The sequence below is a fragment of the Manacus candei genome, unplaced genomic scaffold (assembly GCF_025592945.1).
Source record: "Manacus candei isolate 608988 ecotype Guabito, Panama unplaced genomic scaffold, ASM2559294v1 h1tg000076l, whole genome shotgun sequence".
NCBI lineage: Eukaryota > Metazoa > Chordata > Aves > Passeriformes > Pipridae > Manacus > Manacus candei.
In genome coordinates, this window is record NW_026138124.1 from 57,433 (window position 1) to 79,131 (window position 21,699).

Here is a 21,699-nt window from a genome sequence, read left to right on the forward strand (position 1 = left end):
TGGAACACCAGGGGCATGTCCTACTCAGGATGAGCTGCACAGGTGTTTTTTGCTTTTCTTCTTGATCACAGCGGAGCTTGCCCTTCTCGCCATCATGTCCTATGACCGCTACGTGGCCATCTGCAAAGTCCTTCACTACAGGACCCTCCTGGGCAGCAGAGCTTGTGCCCACGTGGTAGTAGCTGCCTGGGCCACTGGGAAGCGGGTCTGGCCCTGGGGCTGCAGGAGCTGCCGCCTGAGCTGATGATCTCCTGAGTAGTCCAGACATGCAGTCACTGTCCCTGTCCTCTATTGCCTCCCTTTCTTGCTGCAGGACCAGAAACGACTGTGTTGCTCTGCTGGGCTGGGGCGGGGCAGGGAGATGGGGGGACCAGGGAGGGGCTGGTCTGGGCAGTTCCAGTGACTAGAAAACCCCAATGTTCATCTGAAGTGTAGGAGTGGGCAGGGTGGGAGCATTACAGGGCTGAGGTGGCTCCAGGCTCTGGGAGTGGTAGCAGGAGCCCAGGGAGACACTGCCCCTGCTGCAATGAACTGCCTGTGTGTGTGCCAGGGAAGGACTCGTGTCTCTGAACACCCCCGTGTGTGCATCAGTCCAGCTCAGGGTTGGACACCTCTCAGAGCCCTGACACATTTCTCTGTGTGACTCCAGGAAAACCCCCACTGTGCCAGGGAGTTACCAGATCCTTTGCTGTCACCCTCCTGGTGTCCTGTGTAATGATGAAACTAGAAAAGGTGATCATCATACCCTGGTAATTTTCTAAGAGGAGAAATGTCACTGCTGGAAAGAAGTGTCACTGAAGAGGTGAGAAGAGGGAACATCATTGTTTCCTTCAGTCTGTTCCACAGCAGGTTCCCCTGGAGCCCCAGGGACACCTGCGGGGAACGCAGAGGGGCAGAGAAAGGGCTGCCTTTGGCTCTTGCTGTGCTGCTCAGCTGGGCCGGGCTCCTGGTACACAGGGAAATCCTGGCAAGCGGGCAGCACTGCAGAGAGACAGCTCTGCCCAGGAGCAGCTCCTCTGCACAGCCCAGCAGGGCCGAGGGCACTACCTGTAGGCACGAGAGAAGAGAAGAAAGGCAAAGGGAGGTTAAAGGCAGCAGAAAGATGGGAGGTGTTCAGCTGAGACACAACTTGGGGACACAACTTCACACTCCTCTGCAGAGTGAGTCTACAGGTGCAGGGCAATGTCGCTTGTGTTCCTGGAGGAATCTCCTAAAGCTACCACATCCCACAGCCTTGCACATCTGTCAGGACTCTCCCAGTTTCTCTGTTGCGCTGGAGGAGGATGTTCTCCAGGGCAGGCCTTCCCTGCAGCACCGTCAGAGGGACAGCGTAGGTGGGCTCCTTCTCCCAGGGATGGCTGCGGGGTGGGAAGGTGGGGGTGCAGCCAGGGATGCCCGGGGCTGTCCTGCAGAGCAGGGTCCCTGTGCTCCGGGGTTCTTTGTGCCAGGGCAGGGACTTTGCTGCCTGCTGGGGACAGGTCTCATCCTGCCTGGGTAGTTGCCCACCCCTCTGCAGGGAGAAGCTGTCGGTGGGTGGTGAGAACCCCAGCAGGAGCCAGGCAGGTTCTTCCTGCCGTTGCATGAGGTGTGTGTGGTCAGGGCTGTGGGAGGTCAGGGCTGCTCCCAGATCCAGATCACACCAGCACATTTCCAAGAGCACTGTCAAATGGGAAGGACAAAGTACAATTATTAGGAAGGAATGGAGCTTTTCTGAGTCAGTGTTTTCAGTTTCCTACTCCTGAGGAATCTGGGGGTTGAGAAATGGAAAAGGAGCTCCCATGTTGGACAAGTCACTGAGACTCCTGAGCTGTAACTTGGAATGCACAAGTGCTTCTGTAAGCAACTTCCTAAAGTGCTTTCGGCCTCTGCTCTGCTTTTGACAGAAGCAGCATCACTTCTGCTGGACCCATCTGTTTTTTCTTTATCTGCCCTTTTCCACCTGCAAAAAGAAAAGTTGCCCAGTCAGTGCGCTGCAAACAGGCAGGTTTCTCTCAGGTCACAATGAGTGCACAGACATTCGGATGGAGTGGTGACAGGGAAGTCATGAATGGATTTCTGATGTTGAGTCTACTGTTTTGAAATCAGAAAATGTGGTGTTGAAGTCATCGTTAGCCTTTAAGAGGGAAACAGGAGAAAAATCGGATAAATTTGTTGCTAAAAATGAGCTGCTTCAAACTGAGGTTGACCACCTTCAAAGTCTTGTTAAAATTTGGATGATTATGAAACAGTCAACTCACGGATTACCCCCGTCAATACTAGACAATGCCCGCAGTATAAAGGCATAAAGCCCTCCCAGCCCCTCCAGGAACCCTCAAATCCCATCCCGGTCCCACAGGACACTCCCAACTTCCCCTTAAACCCTCCGAGGCCCCCAGACTGCCTCGCAGACCCACAAAAACCCACAAGATGCCCCCAAACCCCTCCCAGTTACCTCCAGCCCTCCCAGGACCTTTCAAACCCTCTCCTAGTTGCCCCCTTCCCCTTGAGTATGCCCCCAAACTCTCTCCCAGTTCCTTCCCACATCCCCAACGATTCCCCAAAACCCCTCACAGCTGCCCCAATCTCCCCAACCTCCCTCCCAAACCCCCAAACTCCCCCAAACACCTTCCCACTTACCCCCACGACCTCCAACCCCTTCTCAGCCTCCCCATTCCTTCCCAAAGCCCCTCCCAGTTGCCGGCCCGTCCCCCAGGCTCGGGTGAGGAGGTGCCCCAGGTTGACGGGCCCGCCCAGACAGGGGCGGTTCCAGCAGCATGTCAGGAGCAACCCCCTGCCCCGGAAGCTCCCGCCCGCCCTGGAGCCACCTCAGCTGACCCTGCAGGGGAGAAATCCAGGCCGGAGCAGAGCAGGGGGCAGGGCCGGGCTGGGACCTCAATGGACGGGGGCACTGGGAGAACAGGGGAGAGACCGGGATGGGCTGTGGGGGCACTGGGAGGGAGAGGGGAAAGTTTTTTGCCCCTTTCCTGGGCACTTGAACACCCTCTGCACCCCCGTTCCCGGCCGTGCTGGCTGTCCTTTCCCCCCAAGCCATGAACAGGTTTTGGGGCTCCCTCGTGGGTCGCAGCCAATAGAACGGCTCTGCTGGAATGACGTCATTGCCAAATTCTGCTGGGCCCCTGTCCTTGTGCCGGTGAGTCACCCAATAGAACGTGGAAACTTCCGCGGGGGCTGCCGGGAGCGGGGCGGTGATGGCGGGGGAGGGGAGGATCGGGATTGAACCCGATTGGTCCCAATCGATCCCGGACCCAGGGTCTCCCCCCGCCGCGCTGTTTTTCACGTGCGGCCCCAACGAGGCCATGGTGTTGTGGGGTGAGTTCAGGGGGTCCGGGGGCTCCTGGTGACCCCTCCGAATCTCCCCCAAGACTCTTGGGATCCGCCCAGATCCCCCCCAAGACGCCTGGGGACCCTCCGCCTTTCCCCCTCGTCCCCCAAATCTCCTGTGCATCCCCTTAACCCTTGAAAATCTCCTGGGACCACCTCAGACCCCCAGACTCCCTCCTGGGGACCCCCAAACACTCTTCAGGACTCCGGGGCCCCTCCTGACCCCCTCTTAGAGTCTTTTGGGTGTCACCAACCCTTTACGGCGGATTCCTCCATCCATTTTATAACCCCGGACTGCTGGGGGTCCACCCCCCCAAGAAACTACTGGGAACTCCCCAGTGTCCCACCAGGAGATTCCTGGGTCCCTCCCCCCCCCAACCCCCTGTGGGTGCCCCCATCCTTTCTTCCCCTCGAAAATATTCTTGGGGGTCCCCCAATGTCTCCTCCAGCCCCCATCCTGCCAGGGATGGATTTGGGGGGATCTCCTTCCCCTTCCCTCTGGCCCAAAGGCAAATGCCCCCCCTGTCCTTCTTCCTTCGCCCCCAGGCAGATAAGAGAAGAGAAACAGCCAGTTGGCCCTGGCAGGTGTGGGTGTGTGCAGGCTGTGGTTGAGTGGTTGAGAAGGGAGAGGAGGGGGCTGGTGTTTGGGCCAAGTCCAGCAGGTGATGTCTTTTGTATCTGGCAGTCCTTGGTCAGCTCCACGACCATCCAGCTGTCAGTGTTCATGACATACCCATCAGCCCTTCTCTTCTTGGCTCCTACACTTGCCAACCCTAAGCTGCTCCTAAGTTCTCTTGCTGTCAGTTCATAAAGAGGTCTTGTCAAGTGTTACTGATTTAGAAACTAAAGCCTGACATCTTTGTCTTTGCCAAAGATGTGTGTGAAAGGGCAGTGCTGTTGCAAAGCAGTGTTGAGCTTCACATTGGGTGACTTGGCAGCTTCCTCTGCATCACCCATGCACCCTGGGTTTCTTTGAAAAGTACTTTTCACTCCAAATGTGACACCACATTAGCCTGTAGGACATCCTGTCCCCAAATGGATAACTGTAAATATTAATAATAAAAAAGTGACCCCCTCCATTATTCAAGAAAAGCTTGTATCTCTGTCCTAAAAGCATCCAAGGGTCACGTCCCCCAGTTTTCTATCTGACAAGGGTTTGGAGGGGCTGCTTTGTGCAGGGAACCCTTTGGGGGCCCCTTGCACATGGGTAGGGCTGCACTCTGGGGGTGTGGGGCTTTGGTTCTTTGGTTGCCAGGGGCCACTGTGAGTCACTGAGCCGGGGTGGGGACAATGGGCAGGGCTGGCTGGGACAGGCTGTGGCACCTGTGACATAAAAGGGAAGTGTCCCCGTGGGACAGCTCTGCAGGGTCCATCAGGGGATGCTGCCCAGTGCAGCCTGTGCTGTGGGGAGCGCGCACACAGGGAGAGGCTGGGCCGGACGAGGGCCAGGGCAGCAAGGCCGCCCCAGGGAGTGGGTTCTGCCCCTGCCTGCAGGGCCCAGCCCCTGGCAGGAGCGCCTTGGGCAGGGCTTGGTGCTGCTGCTGGGGCAGGGGGTGAGGCCTTGCCTCCTGCCAGCTGCCTGGGCCCCTGTCCTTGCTGCACCACATCCCCGAGGCTCCATCCCCGCTCCCCCAGTGCCAGCTCCCTCCTTCCCAGCCCCAACAAAACCCTTCTCTGTGTCCTCCTGCAGGCCATGGCTTTCACAACATTCCTTTTGGTGCCTGTGCAAAGCATCATCCAGTCCCTGCAGGCGGTCGGGGAGGGGTTGCACAAGACTCAGTGAGCTTGGAGGTCTTTTCCAAGCTGAAGGACTCTTGGATTCTGTGATTGTGTGCTGGATTCAGCTGGGTCCGTGTTAGCAGCATTAGTTTGCTCCCAAAGTTTCCTTGCTGTCAGCTCTTGTGGCCTAAGGCTTGAGCTCCTTTAACTCCTTGTGCTGAGCTACTGATGGGAAACGAGAGGCCTCTGCGAGCAGATTCCTGGTGTTCCCTGTAGAAGAGTGAGGGAGAAGGTGTAGTCAAGTGGGAAGAGGAGTACTGTTTGTGTGTGGCCTCCTATGTGGCCTTGGTGCCTTTGAGGGGCTTGAAGGAGAAAAGAGCTTTGTTAAAGTGAGAAGTGAAATAGTGTGTTGGCTGTTCTCTCTGCAGGGAGAAGCTGTCGGTGGGGGAGGGGTCACCGAGTGGGGGAGAGGCCGTAAAGTGGGGGAGGGGCCACAGAGTGGGAGAGGGGTCAGAGAATGGGGGAGGGGTCACAGAGTGGGGGAGGAGCCACAGAGTGGGGGAGGGGCCATAAAGTGGGGGAAGGGTCTGAGAGTGGGGGAGGGGCCATAAAGTGGATGAGGGGCCATAGAGTGGGGGAGGGGTCAGAGAGTGGGGGAGGGGCTACAGAATGGGGTAGGGGCCACAGAATGGGGAAGGGGCCATAAAGTGTGGGAGGGGCCACGGGGTGGGGGAGGGGTCACAGCCTGGACTCGGGGGGTCAGGGCAGTGACCTCGGGGAGGGGGAGGGGTCAGGGCATGGGGTAGGGGTCTCACCTAATCCTGGGGCTATCGGGGCCATGGCGGGGCCGAACCTGGTGGGGACACCCAAGTTTTTCCCAAATTTCCCCTCATTTTTCCCAGTTTTTCATCCATTTCTCCCAAATTTCCCACTCTTTCCCCAATTTTCCCCCCATTTCCCCCATTTTTCCCAAATTTCCCCATTTTTCTCAATTTTTCCCCATTTTTTTTCCAAATTCCTTCCATTGTTCCCAAATTTCCCCCATTTTTTCCCATTTTCCCCAAATTTCCCCCCATTTTTCCCAACTTTTCCCAATTTTTCATCCAATTTTACCCAAATTCCCCCATTTTTTTCTCAATTCACCCCATTTTTCCCAAATTTCCCCATTTTCCCCAAATTCTGCCATTTTTTCCCAATTTTTCCCTAAATTTCCCCTAATTTTTCCCAATTATCCCCCATTTTTCCTGATTTTTCACCCGTTTTCCCCAAATTTCTTACTTTTTTCCCAGTTTTCCCTCCATTTCCCCTCAAAATCCCCCATTTCCCCAAATTTCTGACTTTTTCCCCAAAATTTCCCGTTTTTCCACATTTTCCCGGATTTTCCCCCAGTTTTCCTAAATTTCCCCCCATTTTTCCCCATTTTTATCAATTTTCCCCAAATTTCCCACTTTTTTCTCAAATTTTCCCCCATTTTTCCCAATTTTTCATTCGTGTTCACCAAATTTCCCACTTTTTTCCCCAATTTTTCCCCATTTTCCCCAAAATTCCTGGTTTTTTCCCCCCATTTTTTCCTACTGGGGAAATTTGGGAAATTTGGAAAACTGGGGACCCAAAAATCCAAGAAAATGTGGGGAAATGGGGGAAAAATGTGGGGGAAATCGGGAGAAAAATCTGTGAAAATGTGGGAAAAATGGGGGGAAAATCAGGAAAATGGTGAAAAATCTGGGAAAATGTGGGCAAATGGGGAAATTGCGGAAAATTCTGGGAAAAATGTGAGAAAAATCCGGGGAAATGGGGAAAAATGGGGGAAAAGGTGGGAAATTCTGGGGAAAATGGGGGAAAATATGGGAAAATATGGAAAAATGAGGAAAAAAGGGGGAAAATGGGGAAAAATGTGTGAAAATCTGGGAAAATGTGGGAAAAATGGGGGGAAAATCTGGGAAAATGGGGGGAAATCGAGAAAAAATCTGGGAAAATGGGGAAAAATGGGGAAAAACTGGGAAAATGGGGAAAAATTGGGAAAAAACCTGGGAAATTCTGGGGAAAATGGGAGAAAATCTGGGAAAAATGTGGAAAAAATGGGGGGAAAGGGGAAAAAATGGGAAAAATCTGGGAAAATAGGGGAAAAATGGGGGGAAAATGGGGAATATTCTGGGAAAATCTGGAAATATGGGGAAAAAAATCTGAGGAAAATGTGGAAAAATCTGGGAAAAATGGGGGAAAATGAGGAATAATCTGGGAAAATGTGGAAAAAATGTGGGAAAAATCATGGAAAATGGGGGGAAATTGGGAAAAAATCCGGGGAAATATGGGAAAAAAAGGGGAGAAATCTGGGAAAATGGGGAAAATAATTGGGAAAAAATCTGGGAAAAAATGGGAAAACTGAGGAAAAATCTGGGGAAATAGGGAGAAAATCTGGGAAAATGTGGGAAAAAATTTGGGAAAATGTGGGAAAATGGGGAAAAATCCGAGAAAATGGGGGCAAAATGGGGAAAAATCTGGGGAAAATGGGGAAAATGGGGAAAAATCTGGGAAAATGTGAAAAAATTGGGAAAAACTGTGCGAAAGATGGGGAAATGAGGAGAAATCCGTGAAAATGGGGGAAAAAGAGGAAAAATGTGTGAAAATGAGAAAAAATGGGAAAAAAATCCGGCAAAATTGGGAAAATCGGGAAAAATCAAGAAAAATGGGGGGAAATGTGGGAAAATCTGGAAGAAAATCTGGAGAAAAATCTGAGAAAATGTGGGAAAAATGGGAAAAAATGTGGGAAAAATCTGGGAAAATGTGGGAAATTCTGGGAAAAGTGGAGGAAAAATCTGGGAAAAATCCGGGAAAATGGGAAAAAATAGGGAAAAATCTGGGAAAATCTGGGAGAAATCTGGGAAAATGGGGACAAACTGGGGGGGAAATGCTGGAAATTCTGGGGAAAATGGGGGGAAATGGAGAAAAAATGGGAAAAAATCCCAGAAAATGGGGAAAAATGGGGAAAGATTTTAAAAAATGGGAAAAAATCTGGGAAAAATGGGGAAAAATCTGGGAAAATCTGGGAAAAATGAGGAAAAATCTGGGAAAATGTGGAAAAAATGGGAGAAAATCCAGGAAATGGGGAAAAATGTGATAAAAAATCGGAGAAAATGTGGAAAAAATGGGAAAAAAAATTCTGGGAAAATCTGGAGAAAAATGTGTGAAAATGTGGGAAAATGGGGGAAAAATGTGGAAAAAATGGGGAAAAATCTGGGAAAATGGGGGAAAAATGGGAAAAAATCTGGGAAAATGTAGGAAAATTGGGAAAAATCTGGAAAATGGGGGGGAAATGGGGAAAAATTCAGAAAAGTGGGGGAAAATCTGGGAAAAATGGGGAAAATGGGGTGAAATGTGGAAAAATGGGGAAAAAATGTGGAAAAACTGGGTTAAACTGGGAGGAACTGGGAGAAACTGGGCCAGAGGGAAAGGGATGTTACCATGGAAATGCGAGCCCGCCCCTCCCCCACCCGGCCCAGGGCCCACGGGGGGGGGGAACTGGGGTAAACTAGGACATACTGGGAGACACTGGGGGGGACACTGGGAGTTACTGGGAGCTACTGGAAGCTACTGGGGGGGTCAGTGGGGTTACTGGGATGGACACTGGAGTTACTGGGAGCTACTGGGGGGGACACTGGGAGTTTCTGGGAGCTACTGGAAGCTACTGGGGGGGTCAGTGGGGTTACTGGGATGGACACTGGAGTTACTGGGAGCTACTGGGGGGGTCACTGGGGTTACTGGGATGGACACTGGGGTTACTGGAAGCTACTGGGGGGGTCACTGGGGTTACTGGGAGTTACTGGGAGCTACTGGGGGGTTTACTGGGAGTTACTGGGAGCTACTGGGGTGGACACTGGGGTTACTGGGAGTTACTGGGATGGACACTAGGATTTCTGGGAGTTACTGGGATGGACACTAGGATTACTGGGAGTTACTGGGAGCTACTGGGATAGACACTGGGGTTACTGGGAACTACTAGGAGCTACTGGGGGGGTCACTGGGGTTACTGGGGGGGTTGCTGGAGATACCGGAGGCATTACTGGGGTTACTGGGAGCTACTGGGAGCCACTGGGAGCGGCCCATCCCCCTCCCTCCCCAAGGTCACCCCAAGGACATGGAGGGGGGGAAGGGGAAGCCCTGCCCCCTCCCAGTCCCTCCCAGTCCCTCCCAGTTCCCTCCCAGTCCCTCCCAGTACCTGAACTGGTCACACTGGGAGCGGCTCCAGGTCCTCCCTCCAGTTTGGGCCCCCGGGGCTATTTTTGGGACCCGGTGACGTCACTGGGGGGGAGGGGCCTCGAGGGGGCGTCCCCTCCCCTCTCCCTTCCCAGTACAGACCAGTAAGGGACCAGTAATGGCCCCAGTGGGGGGGGGAGGGGAAGGAGGGAACACTGAGGGTGGGGATGGAGCAGGATGGTCCTTGAGCATGGGGGAAGGGCAGGACCGTCCCTGAGGGTGGGGGAAGGGCAGGACCGTCCCTGAGGGTGGGGGAGGGGTAGGCGGGTCCCTGAGGGTGAGGGAGGGGCAGGAGGGACCCCGAGGTGGGAGGAGGGGCAGGAGGGTCCTGAGGGTTGGGGAGGGGCAGGGAGGGACCCCGAAAGTGAAGGAGGGGCCCTGAAAGGCCCTGAGGGTGGGGGAAGGGTAGGAAGTTCCCCGAGGGTGGGGGAGGGGCAGGAGAGTCTCTGAGGTTGGGGGAGGGGTCCTGAGGGCCCCTGAAGGTGGGGGAGGGGTAGCAGGTTCACTGGGGGGAGGGGAAGGAAGGGACCTTGAGGGTGGGGGAGGGACAGGAGGGACCCTGAGGGTTGGGGAGGTGCAGGAAATGGGGGGGAGGGTCTTTGGGGGGGCCCTTAAAGGTGGGGGGAGGGGCGAAAGTGGGTCCATCATTGGGAGGGGACATGCCCACCCAAAACCCAGTAAGTCCCAGTTGAGCTCCCAGTTCAGGGAGGGGGAGAGGATGCAAAAGACACGCCCACTTGCAGAGGCTATGGCCACCTTGGGATGGGACACGCCCACCAGTGAGAGACCACGCCCACCTAAAGAAGGGACACGCCCACCCCCAAACCACTAAGTCCCAGCTGAGTTCTGCCTTAACTGGTCCTTACTGGTCCCACCACCCCATTCCGCGTTCCAGTGACCCGTACTGGTCCATACTGGTTTATACTGGTCTATCCTGGTTTATACTGGTCTATCCTGGTTTATACTGGTCTGTACTGGTCTGACCTTGATGGAGATGCTGAAGTGCCCCCAACCCCCTTAACTGGTCCTTACTGGTCCCACCACCCTGCTCGCTGTTCTAGTGACCTGTACTGGTCCATACTGGTCCATACTGGCCCGTACTGGTTTTTTACTGGTCTATACTGGTCTATACTGGTCTATACTGGTCTATAATGGTCTGACCTTGATGGAGATGCTGAAGTGCCCCCAAGCCCCTTAACTGGTCCTTATCGGTCCCACTGCCCCATTCCCCATTCCAGTGACCCATATTGGTCTATACTGGTCCATACTGGTTTATACTGGTCTATACCGATCTATACTGGTCTATGCTGCTCTGTACTGGTCTGACCTTGATGGAGATGCTGAAGTGCCCCCAACCCCCTTAACTGGTCCTTACTGGTCCCACCGCCCTGCTCCCCATTCCATTGACCCATACTGGGTAGTGGTGGCAAGAACCCCAGCAGGAGCCAACTGGGGTCTTCCTGCCATTGGATGAGTGCTCTGGGAGGTCAGGGCTGCTCACAGATCCAGATCACAGCAGCACATTTCCAAGAGCACTGTCAAATGGGAAGGGCAAAGCACAATTATTAGGAAGGAATGGAGCTTTTCTCAGTCAGTGTTTCCAGTTTCCTACTCCTGAGGAATCTGGGGTTGAGAAATGGAAAAGAAACTCTCATGTTGGACAAGTCACTGAGACTCCTGAGCTGTAACTTGGAATGCACAAGTGCTTCTGTAAGCAACTTCCTAAAGTGCTTTTGACCTCTGCTCTGCTTTTGACAGAAGCAGCATCACTTCTGCTGGACCCATCTGTTTTTTCTTTATCTGCCCTTTTCCACCTGCCTGAGGTTTCTCTCAGGTCAAAGTGAGAGCACAGACATTTGGATGGAGTGCTGACAGGGAAGTCATGAATGGATTTCTGATGCTGAATCTACTGTTTTGAAATCAGAAAATGTGGTGTTGAAGTCATCGTTAGCCTTTGAGAGGGAAACAGGAGAAAAATCGGATAAACTTGTTGCTAAAAATGAGCTGCTTCAAACTGAGGTTGACCACCTTCAAAGTCTTGTTGTGCCAGAGTGCAGAGAGAAAACTGTTGCTAAAAAAACAGGCTCCTGGTTTGGTCAGGCAACTTCCTAAACCAGTGTCTTACCCTGGCATTGAGACTTGGGAAACCACAGAGAACCCTGATTCTAAGTCTCAGGAGAGAAAGAAACAAGGAGAATTTGAAGTTCAACTGATGTTTCTACAGTCTCCCAGCTTTCCTCACATTAATGAAAATAGACTGAGTGATCCCTGTGATAATGAACAAAGGGAAGATTATTCTTTACCTCCCTCAATTTCCTTTGTGCCTGATACTGAATCCACTAAAAAACCTTGGACTCAAAAAGAGAACTCGACCCAGAAAACAACTCAATTCATTCTGATTCAAGTGGTTAAAGAGCAGAAGCATTATGGCGATAAACCTGGACAAATTAAAAGCCAACCAGTGAAATCCTATCAATATATCACATACCTTGGGATTCCACTTTGTTCTCATCAACAGTGAATACAATTTCCAATGGATATGGGGACAAAATGTTGGCAGCAAAATGCCAAAGATGGGATTAAAACCCAGACGAAAAAGAATTAAAATCACTGGAGAAAAAGAAGAAACCAGTCTTCAACCAAGAGCTTCACCCTGTTACTGTTTTGTTGATATTACCTTTTTGCTTTTTATTCTAGTAATCATATTGTATGTTAAAATTTGGATGATTATGAAACAGTCAGCTCAGTGATTACCCCCATCAATACTAGACGATGCCCGCAGTATACACCCATCCCAGCCCCTCCAGGAGCCCTCAAATCCCATCCTGGTCCCACAGGACACTCCCAACTTCCCCTCAAACACTCCGAGGCCCCCAGATTGACTCCCAGATCCAGAAAACTCTTGCTGCCTGCCCATGGAGTGCCCAGTGTGGCCCACCAACAGCACCACAAAGCCAAAGCTTCCAGGCTTTCTTTCCTGGGAATTAGGGCTGTTGTTTCTTGTTTTCAGCCATGCCTCCCAACTGATAGCCCAACTCCCAAACTGCTAGCATGCCTGTGGATACAGAATTGTTAAAATAAACCTTGCCAGTATATGTTTTCAGACACCGATTATTTAGTGTCGTTTCACTTTAATCCACCCCAAGGGAATTATTAATAAAAACCTGAGTTACCCCCTCTCCCCTTTTCCTGGGGCGGGTTGTAACACCAATCAGCACTGACTCCGCCCAGTAGGCTTAGCAAAGGAAATTTCCTTTTGGTTTAGGGTTTAGTGTTAGGGTTAGGGTTAGGGTTAGGGTTTAAGGTTAGGGTTAGGGTTAGGGTTAGGGTTAGGGTTAGGGTTAGGGTTAGGTTTTGAGTTAGGGTTAGGGTTAGAAAGGGTTAGGGTTAGGGTTAGGAAATTTAGGGTTAGAGTTAGAGTTAGCAAAAGTTAGGGTTAGGGTTAGGGTTAGGTTTAGGGTTAGCAAAAGACAGGGTTACTGTTAGGGTTAGGGTTAGGGTTAGGGTTAGGGTTAGGGTTAGGGTTAGGGTTAGGGTTAGGGTTAGGGTTAGGGTTAGGGTTAGGGTTAGGGTTAGGGTTAGGGGTATGGGTAAGGGTTTGGGTTAGGAAGAATTTGTCTCAGTGCGCGATCTAACAATTGCGGTTTTAGCCCATTCTGGACACGCAGCGGTGCCCAATAAGCCCCTCTCAGGCTATAAGCCCGATTCATTGCCCACCGCTGTCACAATCTTTTGCTTTTTCTCTTGTGTCTCTACTTTTGCTGTTGCTGTTCTGTTGCGCGTCTGGCAGAATACCCACCGCTGTCCAGTATGTACTCTACTTCTATAGAGCACTGTCCCCTAACCCCAACATTAAAAGAGAGACTGGAAGCTATGCACAAACCCTGTTCCCTAACCCTAACCCTAACCAAGAGACTGCAAGCTATGCGCAAACCTTTTTCCCTAACCCTAACCTTAAAAGTGAGAATGCAAGCTATGCGCAAACCCTTTTCCCTAACCCTAACCCTAAAAACGAGACTGCAAGTTATGCGCAAACCCTCTTCCCTAACCCTAACCTTAAAAAAGAGACTGCAAACTATGCGCAAACCCTGTTACCTAACCCTAACCTTAAAAAAGAGACTGCAAGCTATACGCAAACCCTTTTCTCTGAACCTAACCTTAAAAAAGAGACTGCAAGCTATGCGCAAACCCGATTCCCTGACCCTAATCCTAAAAAAGCGAATGCAAGCTATGTGCAAACCAGTTCCCTAACCTTAACCTTAAAAAAGGAGACTGCAAGCTATGCACAAAACCAGTTCCCTAACCCTAACTTTAAAAAAGAGACTGCAAGCTACTAGGGTTAGGGTTAGGGTTAGGGTAAGGGTTAGGGTTGGGGTTAGGGTTTAGGGTTAGGGTTAGGGTTAGGGTTAGGGTAAGGGTTAGGGGTTAGGGTTGGGGTTAGGGTTAGGGTTAGGGTTAGTCAGAATCTGTCTCAATGCGCGATCTAACTATCGCGGGTTTACCCCATTCCAGGAACGCAGTGGTGCCCAGTAAACCCCTCTCGGGCTATAAGCCCGATTCAGTGCCCACCGCTGTCACAATCTTTTGCTTTTTCTCTTGGGTCTCTGCTTTTGCTGTTGCTGTTCTGTTGCGTGTCTGGCAGAATACCCACCGCTGTCCGGTATGTACTCTGCTTCTATAGAGCACTGGTCCCGCCCACTGGGTGGAGTCAAGAGGTGGAGTCCGTGTTGATTGTTCTGCGTCACTGGCTCCGCCTACCGGGCGGAGTCAGTGCTGATTGGTGTTACAACCGGCCCCAGGAAAAGGGGAGAGGGGGTAACTCAGGTTTTTATTAATAATTCCCTTGGGGTGGATTAAAATGAAACGACACTAAATAATTGGTGTCTGAAAACATATACTGGCAAGGTTTATTTTAACAATTCTGTATCAACAGGCATGCTAGCAGTTTGGGTGCTGTCATACCACAATGTGACACAGACATAACCTTTGGGGGGGGAAAGAAAATGCATAGGGGAGAGAAAGGCAGGATAAGAGCAAGGGAGAGTAAGAGAAAGAAAAGCTGAGAGTGGACAGATGTATATAGTCACCGCCCGCGGGGTCCAGCGATGCTTCCATGTCTGTCAGTTGAAGTGGTGGCCTTGATCTGCCGGGGGTGATGGAGGGAAGTCCCCATACTCCAAGAAGTTATGAGTTATAGCTATGATTAGTGTCACGGACCATGCCTCGAGCCTCCAACATCTCGAGGGTTGCAGTCTCTCTTCTAAGGTTAGGGAACAGGCTTTGGGCATAGCTTGCAGTTACTGTGTGGACCAATTGTCAGAGACTGAAATGGTTAATGATTTATGCATTCTAGGAGACTTTTCAGGCTTTTGACTTGCATGATACCTCTGATGAGCAGTCGGGCCCCTCCCTCCCTCCAGTGCTGACGGTGTGAAGCCCTGCAAAGGCAAGAGCTGAGCTAACAGGCTTTTGACTGTTGATATATCTGATGACGAATCAGGCCCCTCCCTCCCTCTGCTATGAGATGTTAGGGTTAGGGTTAGGGTTAAGGTTAGCAAGGGTTAGGGTTTAGGTTTTAGGGTTTACGGTTTGGGGTTTAAGGTAGAGTTAAACCATCATTTTCGGGGTATGGACCCGATAGCTTAATTAGCTGACCTTACTAGAAAATAATATAGAGGGAGTATAGAGGATTTTGATTCCTTTAGTGTAGGTTCGATTCCTACTTTTCTAAAATTAGGAAATGAGAGGTTGGTATACCTCTATGTTTATCATAGTAACCCTTTTGGATTCAGGCACATTTCCTTGAGTGTCTTAGGTAGGGGGGTAGGCCTGCATAGGAGATAGGAAGGCTGGTATGCCATAGGTATATGTTAGGGGTAAGAAGTTTTTTCAAAGCAAATGTATGAGTTGATCATAACAGAATCGAGGGTAAGAGGCGCGGATTCATAAGAATCCTGCAGAAAGGAGGAGGGTTTTTGTAGCTAAAGTAGGGGGAATGAGTTCTTGAGGGAGATTAAGTGAGCTGGGGTTTAGGAATAGAATGGTTGTGAGTGCATTTATTAGTATAATATTAGCATATTCAGCAAGAAAAAACAAGGCGAATGGCCCTGCAGCATATTCTACGTTGAACCCTGAGACTAGTTCAGATTCTCCTTCTGTCAGGTCAAATGGAGCGCGGTTTGTTTCAGCAAGAGTGGAAATATCATATTATTGCTAAGGGCCAGGAGGAGAAAATGAGGTAGAGAGGTTCTTGAGTTGTAGCTAAGGTATTGAGGGTGTAGTTACCACTAAGGATAATTACGGATAGGAGAATAATGGCTAGGGTAACTTCGTAAGAGATAGTTTGTGCGACTGCTCGGAGGGCGCCGATTAAGGCATATTTTGAGTTGGAGGCTCACCCTGATCATAGAATTGAGTAGACTGCCAAGCTAGATAGAGCTAGAAGGAAGAGTATGCCAAGGTTTAGGTCAGTAAGGGGAAAGGGTAGGGGAAGTGGTGTTCAGATTGTAATTGCTAGGAGAAGGGCTAAGATAGGAGTAGATATAAATAAGTAAGGGGATGAAGTTGATGGACGAATTGGTTCTTTAATGAATAGCTTTACTCCATCTGCTATAGGTTGTAAGAGGCCAAATGGTCCTACAATATTAGACCCTTTTCGGGCTTGCATATAACTTAGAATCTTACGTTCAACTAGGGTAAGAAATGCTACGGCGATGAGGATGGAGAGAGCATAGGATATTGATATAATAAAGTAAGTGAGGGTTAAGTGAATTGTCATGTGGTTTGTGTTGGAGCTAGGGAGAGGATTTGAACCTCTGGGTAAAGGGCTTAAGCCTTCTGCATTTGCCAAGCTCTACCACGCTAGCGGTCCTTTTCTAGGAGGGGGTTATGGTGGAGCTCTTAGTAATTTAGTTGGGTTCATTACTGGGTGCGAAGGCGTGCTTGTGGCATAGACCTTACTTCTTCGATCCTTTCATACTAGAAGGAGTTGTAACATAGATAGAAACCGACCTGGATTACTCCGGTCTGAACTCAGATCACGTAGGACTGTTAATCGTTGAACAAACGAACCCTAGCGGTTGCACCACTAGGATGTCCTGATCCAACATCGAGGTCGTAAACCTCCTTGTCGATGTGGGCTCTTGAAGGAGATTGCGCTGTTATCCCTGGGGTAGTTAGGTTCATTAATCAATTATATTGGGTCTGGTTACTATTAGCACGTTGATGGGTAGTTCTTGGTTAAGATGGATTGTCTGATATTTGGAGGTTAAGTTTGTTTCCAAGGTCACCCCAACCAAAAAATGCACACCAGCAAAATCCCGGGGGAGTAGGACCTGTGGGTGAGTATTTGCCTACACCCATGACTCCCTGCAGCTATAGAAGGACCAACCCCTGTATCCGCCCTACTCCATTCCAGCACAATAGTAGTTGCCGGAATCTTCTTACTTATTCGCACTCACCACATATTATGTAACAACCAAATTGCCCTAACTATGTGCCTTTGTATAGGTGCCCTATCCACCCTATTTGCCGCTACATGCGCTCTTACCCAAAACGACATCAAAAAAATTATTGCCTTTTCTACATCCAGCCAACTAGGACTAATAATAGCCACTATTGGCCTAAATCTACCCCAACTAGCCTTGCTACACATCTCTACACATGCATTCTTTAAAGCCATACTCTTCCTTTGCTCTGGGTCTGTCATTCACAACCTTAATGGCGAGCAAGACATTCGAAAAATAGGAGGATTACAGAAACTACTCCCTACAACTACCTCATGCCTGACAATCGGAAATTTAGCTCTCATAGGAACACCATTTTTAGCAGGGTTTTACTCAAAAGATCTCATTATCGAAAGCCTTAACACCTCCCACCTAAACACCTGAGCACTCCTCCTAACCCTCGTAGCTACAGCTTTCACCGCAACTTACAGCCTACGTATAGCCCTACTAGTACAAACCGACTACACCCGAATTCCCTCCATTACTCCTATCAATGAAAACAACCCAGCAGTCACAAACCCAATTACTCGTCTCGCCCTAGGAAGTATTATAGCTGGCCTACTAATTACCTCCTATATCTCCCCTACAAAAACCCCTCCTATAACTATACCACTAGTCACAAAAACCACTGCTATCATTGTTACAACACTAGGCATTATTCTGGCATTAGAATTATCAAAACTCACACATACCTTCTCTACCCCCAAACAAAATACCGCTACAAACTTCTCCAGCACTCTAGGATATTTTAATCCCCTTATACACCGCCTCAGCTCTACTAAGCTCCTAAACAACGGCCCGAACATTGCATCCCATTTAATCGACCTATCCTGATATAAAAAAATAGGCCCAGAAGGGCTAGCAACCCTTCAACTCAAAATATCCAAAATCTCAACTACCCTACACTCCGGACTAATCAAAACCTATCTAGGATCCTTCACTTTATCTATCTCCTACTAGCAATACATTATACAGCAGATATCACTCTGGCATTTACATCCGTCGCCCACACATGCCGAAATGTTCAATTCGGCTGATTAATTCGAAACCTCCATGCAAACGGCGCCTCCTTCTTCTTCATATGCATTTACTTGCACATCGGACGAGGGTTCTACTATGGTTCCTACCTATATAAAGAAACCTGAAACACAGGAGTTATTCTCCTCTTAACTCTAATGGCAACTGCCTTCGTAGGGTATGTCCTCCCATGAGACCAAATATCATTCTGAGGCGCTACAGTAATTACTAACCTATTCTCAGCAATTCCTTACATTGGCCAAACACTTGTAGAATGAGCTTGAGGAGGATTCTCAGTTGACAACCCTACACTTACCCGGTTCTTTGCCCTCCACTTCCTCCTCCCATTCCTAATTGCAGGTCTCACCCTCATCCACTTAACTTTCTTACATGAAACAGGCTCAAACAACCCCCTAGGTATTTATTCAGACTGCGACAAAATCCCATTCCACCCCTATTTCTCAATAAAAGATATTCTAGGCCTTTTGTTCCTCCTCATTCCTCTAATAACACTTGCCATATTCTCACCTAACCTCCTAGGAGACCCAGAAAATTTTACACCTGCAAACCCATTAGTAACACCTCCCCACATCAAACCTGAGTGGTACTTCCTATTTGCATACGCTATCCTACGATCAATCCCCAACAAATTAGGAGGAGTCCTAGCCCTAGCCGCCTCCGTCTTAATCCTATTTCTAGCCCCATTCCTCCACATGTCAAAACAACGAACTATGACCTTCCGACCTCTCTCCCAACTCTTATTCTGAATCCTAGTAACAAATCTTTTAATCCTTACATGAATCGGTAGCCAACCAGTCGAACATCCATTTATTATCATCGGACAACTCGCCTCAACTACCTACTTCACAATCATTCTCATCTTATTCCCCATTACTAGTCTCCTGGAAAATAAGATACTCAACCTCTAACCACTCTAATAGTTTATAAAAAACGTTGGTCTTGTAAACCAAAGACTGAAGGCCGTCCCCTTCTTGAAGTTTTCTAAAAAATATCCAAGCACCCCCCAACTTTCCAATCAACACGTACATCAAGGGGAGGGGCCCCCCCCTCCCCCCATACCCTACGGTATGTATTACTTTGCATAGCATCCTCCACCACATTAGACATAACATGCATGTAGGAAAATCTGACATACTATCATTGCAAGTCCACCCAAATATTTCATACTATCTCCCATACAATCCAAAACTTGTCATCAACAGACCTAGGCACATTCCCACACAAGGACATAACATGTCATGTTCTAGGAATAACACCGCTAACCGAACTAAAACCTAAAATCGCCAATTTTCGCATAAAATCCTTCTCAATACGAGGAACGCCACAGGACCTAGAATCCATGGTCCATGGACCACTCACCACTTAACCTTGCTCTCTGTACCAACCAAGAAGTGCTGGGTTATTTATTAGTTGTACTCCTCACGAGAAACCAGCAACCCGGCGTTAGTAATGTTTATCATGTCCAGCTTCAGGTGTATTCTTTCCCTCTCCACCAATAACCCACTCTCATAACTTGCTCTTTGTCGCCTCTGGTTCCTCGGTCAGGGCCATAACTTGCTTAATTTTCCTAAACTTGCGCTCCGTTACTAATGGTTGGGGATACTCGGCCAATTTGGACCTCGTGATCGCGGCATTTTCCCTCTTCTAAACTTTTGGTTTTTTTTTTTTTGGGTAGATCTCAATAAGCCCTTCAGAGTGCTCCGCCAGGGGGCTCCCATATATGGTTGACATGTACCCCTTATGGTCGGCGAGCGGTTTTCTCACTTTCGCATGAAAATTAATGATATGGTTTCCAAGTGTGCTATTCGGTCTCATACTGTTGTACTGATGCACCGTCACGTGCTGTTGGCTTGGTTTTTCCATTACGTCTCTCATCAAGTTGCAATTTAATTAATGCACGTCAGACATATTTTTTGTCGTCAATTTCACAAAAAATTGCAAAAAATTGCAAAAAATTTGTCATTTTTTGCAATGATCTAGGGACTTTCCCTCTAATCATCATTAATTTTTGTTTTTTAAATTTTTAACAAAAATTTCAAATTTTACAAACTTTCCATTCCCCTAATTTTCCAATTAAAACATTTGTATCATCAATTTGTTAAATTTTTTAATACACTTTAATTTACCCCATCATTTCCCTTTATCATTCATTTGTTGTTTGTTTGTTTGTTTGTTTGTTTATTTACACTTTAATTTACCCCATCATTTCCCTTTATCATTCATTTGTTGTTTGTTTGTTTGTTTGTTTGTTTACACTTTAATTTACCCCATCATTTCCCTTTATCATTCATTTGTTGTTTGTTTGTTTGTTTGTTTGTTTACACTTTAATTTACCCCAACATTTCCCGTTATCATTCATTTGTTGTTTGTTTGTTTGTTTGTTTGTTTACACTTTAATCTACCCCATCATTTCCCTTTATCATTCATTTGTTGTTTGTTTGTTTGTTTACACTTTAATTTACCCCATCATTTCCTTTCACCCTCTTACCTCCCCAATTAATCACCCCTACTACTCTAACTAATATCCCGCCCACATAGGCCTTTAACAGTTAATCCCAAACTTTTTCCAACCCTTCAGAAAAAAAGGAATCAAACCTTTATCACCAACTCCCAAAGCTGACATTTTCATTAAACTATTCTCTGAACCACACCACCTTAAACCGCCCGAATCGCCCCACGAGACAGCCCTCATACAAGTTCTAGTACAACAAACAACGTCAGCAACAGACCCCAACCCGCAATTAAAAATTGTCCAGCCCCCCAAGAATAAAACATGGCCGCTCCCTCAAAATCCAACCGAACAGATAAAACACCCCCACTATCCACCGTGTTCATCCCCAACCACTCTAACTCAGATAGCCCTACAATAAATACCCCACCCCCCAACACTAAAACTAACCCAGCACCATACCCAACAACCCGCCAGTCCCCTCAGGTCTCAGGAAATGGATCTGCTGCCAATGAAACCGAATACACAAAAACCACCAACATCCCACCTAAATACACCAGAAATAACACTAATGATACAAAAGACACCCCCAAACTCATTAACCATCCACACACTACAATAGACGCCAACACTAACCCCACTACTGCATAGTATGGGGAGGGATTAGAAGTAACTGCTAATCCTCCCAAAATAAAGCTAACACTTAAAAATAGTATAAAGTACGTCATAACAATTCCTGCTCGGCTTCTATCCAAGACCTTTGGCCTGAAAAACCATCGTTGTAATTTCAACTGCAAGAACATAAAACCTTAACAAACCCACCCCTTTCTACCCTTCTAACCCCTCAACAACACATTTTTGTTATCCAATTGAACTACTTCTCCAACCACTAAACAAACCCTAAATCAATGTCAACTATCACTACAACTAAAACAAGCCCCAATAATAATCACTATGCCTAAAACAGCCTTAGTCCTTGTAGCTTACAATAAAGCATAACACTGAAGATGTTAAGACGGCTATTGCACATACCCAAGGACAAAAAAGACTTAGTCCTAACCTTACAGTTAGTTCTTGCCAAATATATACATGCAAGTATCCGCATCCCAGTGAAAATGCCCTCAGCACCTTAAAAAGAAAGCAGGAGCAGGCATCAGGCACACCACTCCAATTGTAGCCCAAAACGCCTTGCCTAGCCACGCCCCCACGGGTTTTCAGCAGTAATCAATATTAAGCAATAAGTGTAAACTTGACTTAGTTAAAGCAACCTACCAGGGTTGGTAAATCTTGTGCCAGCCACCGCGGTCACACAAGAAACCCAAATTAACTTTATACGGCGTAAAGAGTGGTTTTTCATTATCACTTCAACTAAGACTGAAATGTAACCAAGCTGTTATAAGCACAAGATGCATC

At 48.5% G+C, this 21,699-nt stretch overlaps 2 long non-coding RNA genes across 3 annotated transcripts in view; one reads left to right on the forward strand and one right to left on the reverse strand.

The window, feature by feature from the left end:
- LOC127480925 (uncharacterized) overlaps window positions 1-21,699 on the reverse strand; it is a 112,626-nt gene that overhangs the window by 41,438 nt on the left and 49,489 nt on the right. The gene's annotated exons all lie outside the window — the stretch shown is intronic.
- LOC127480926 (uncharacterized) overlaps window positions 18,143-21,699 on the forward strand; it is a 47,643-nt gene continuing 44,086 nt past the window's right edge. Inside the window, exon 1 of the long non-coding RNA XR_007908046.1 lies at window positions 18,143-18,620. This is a non-coding gene — a long non-coding RNA (uncharacterized LOC127480926). The remainder of the gene's footprint in view (window positions 18,621-21,699) is intronic.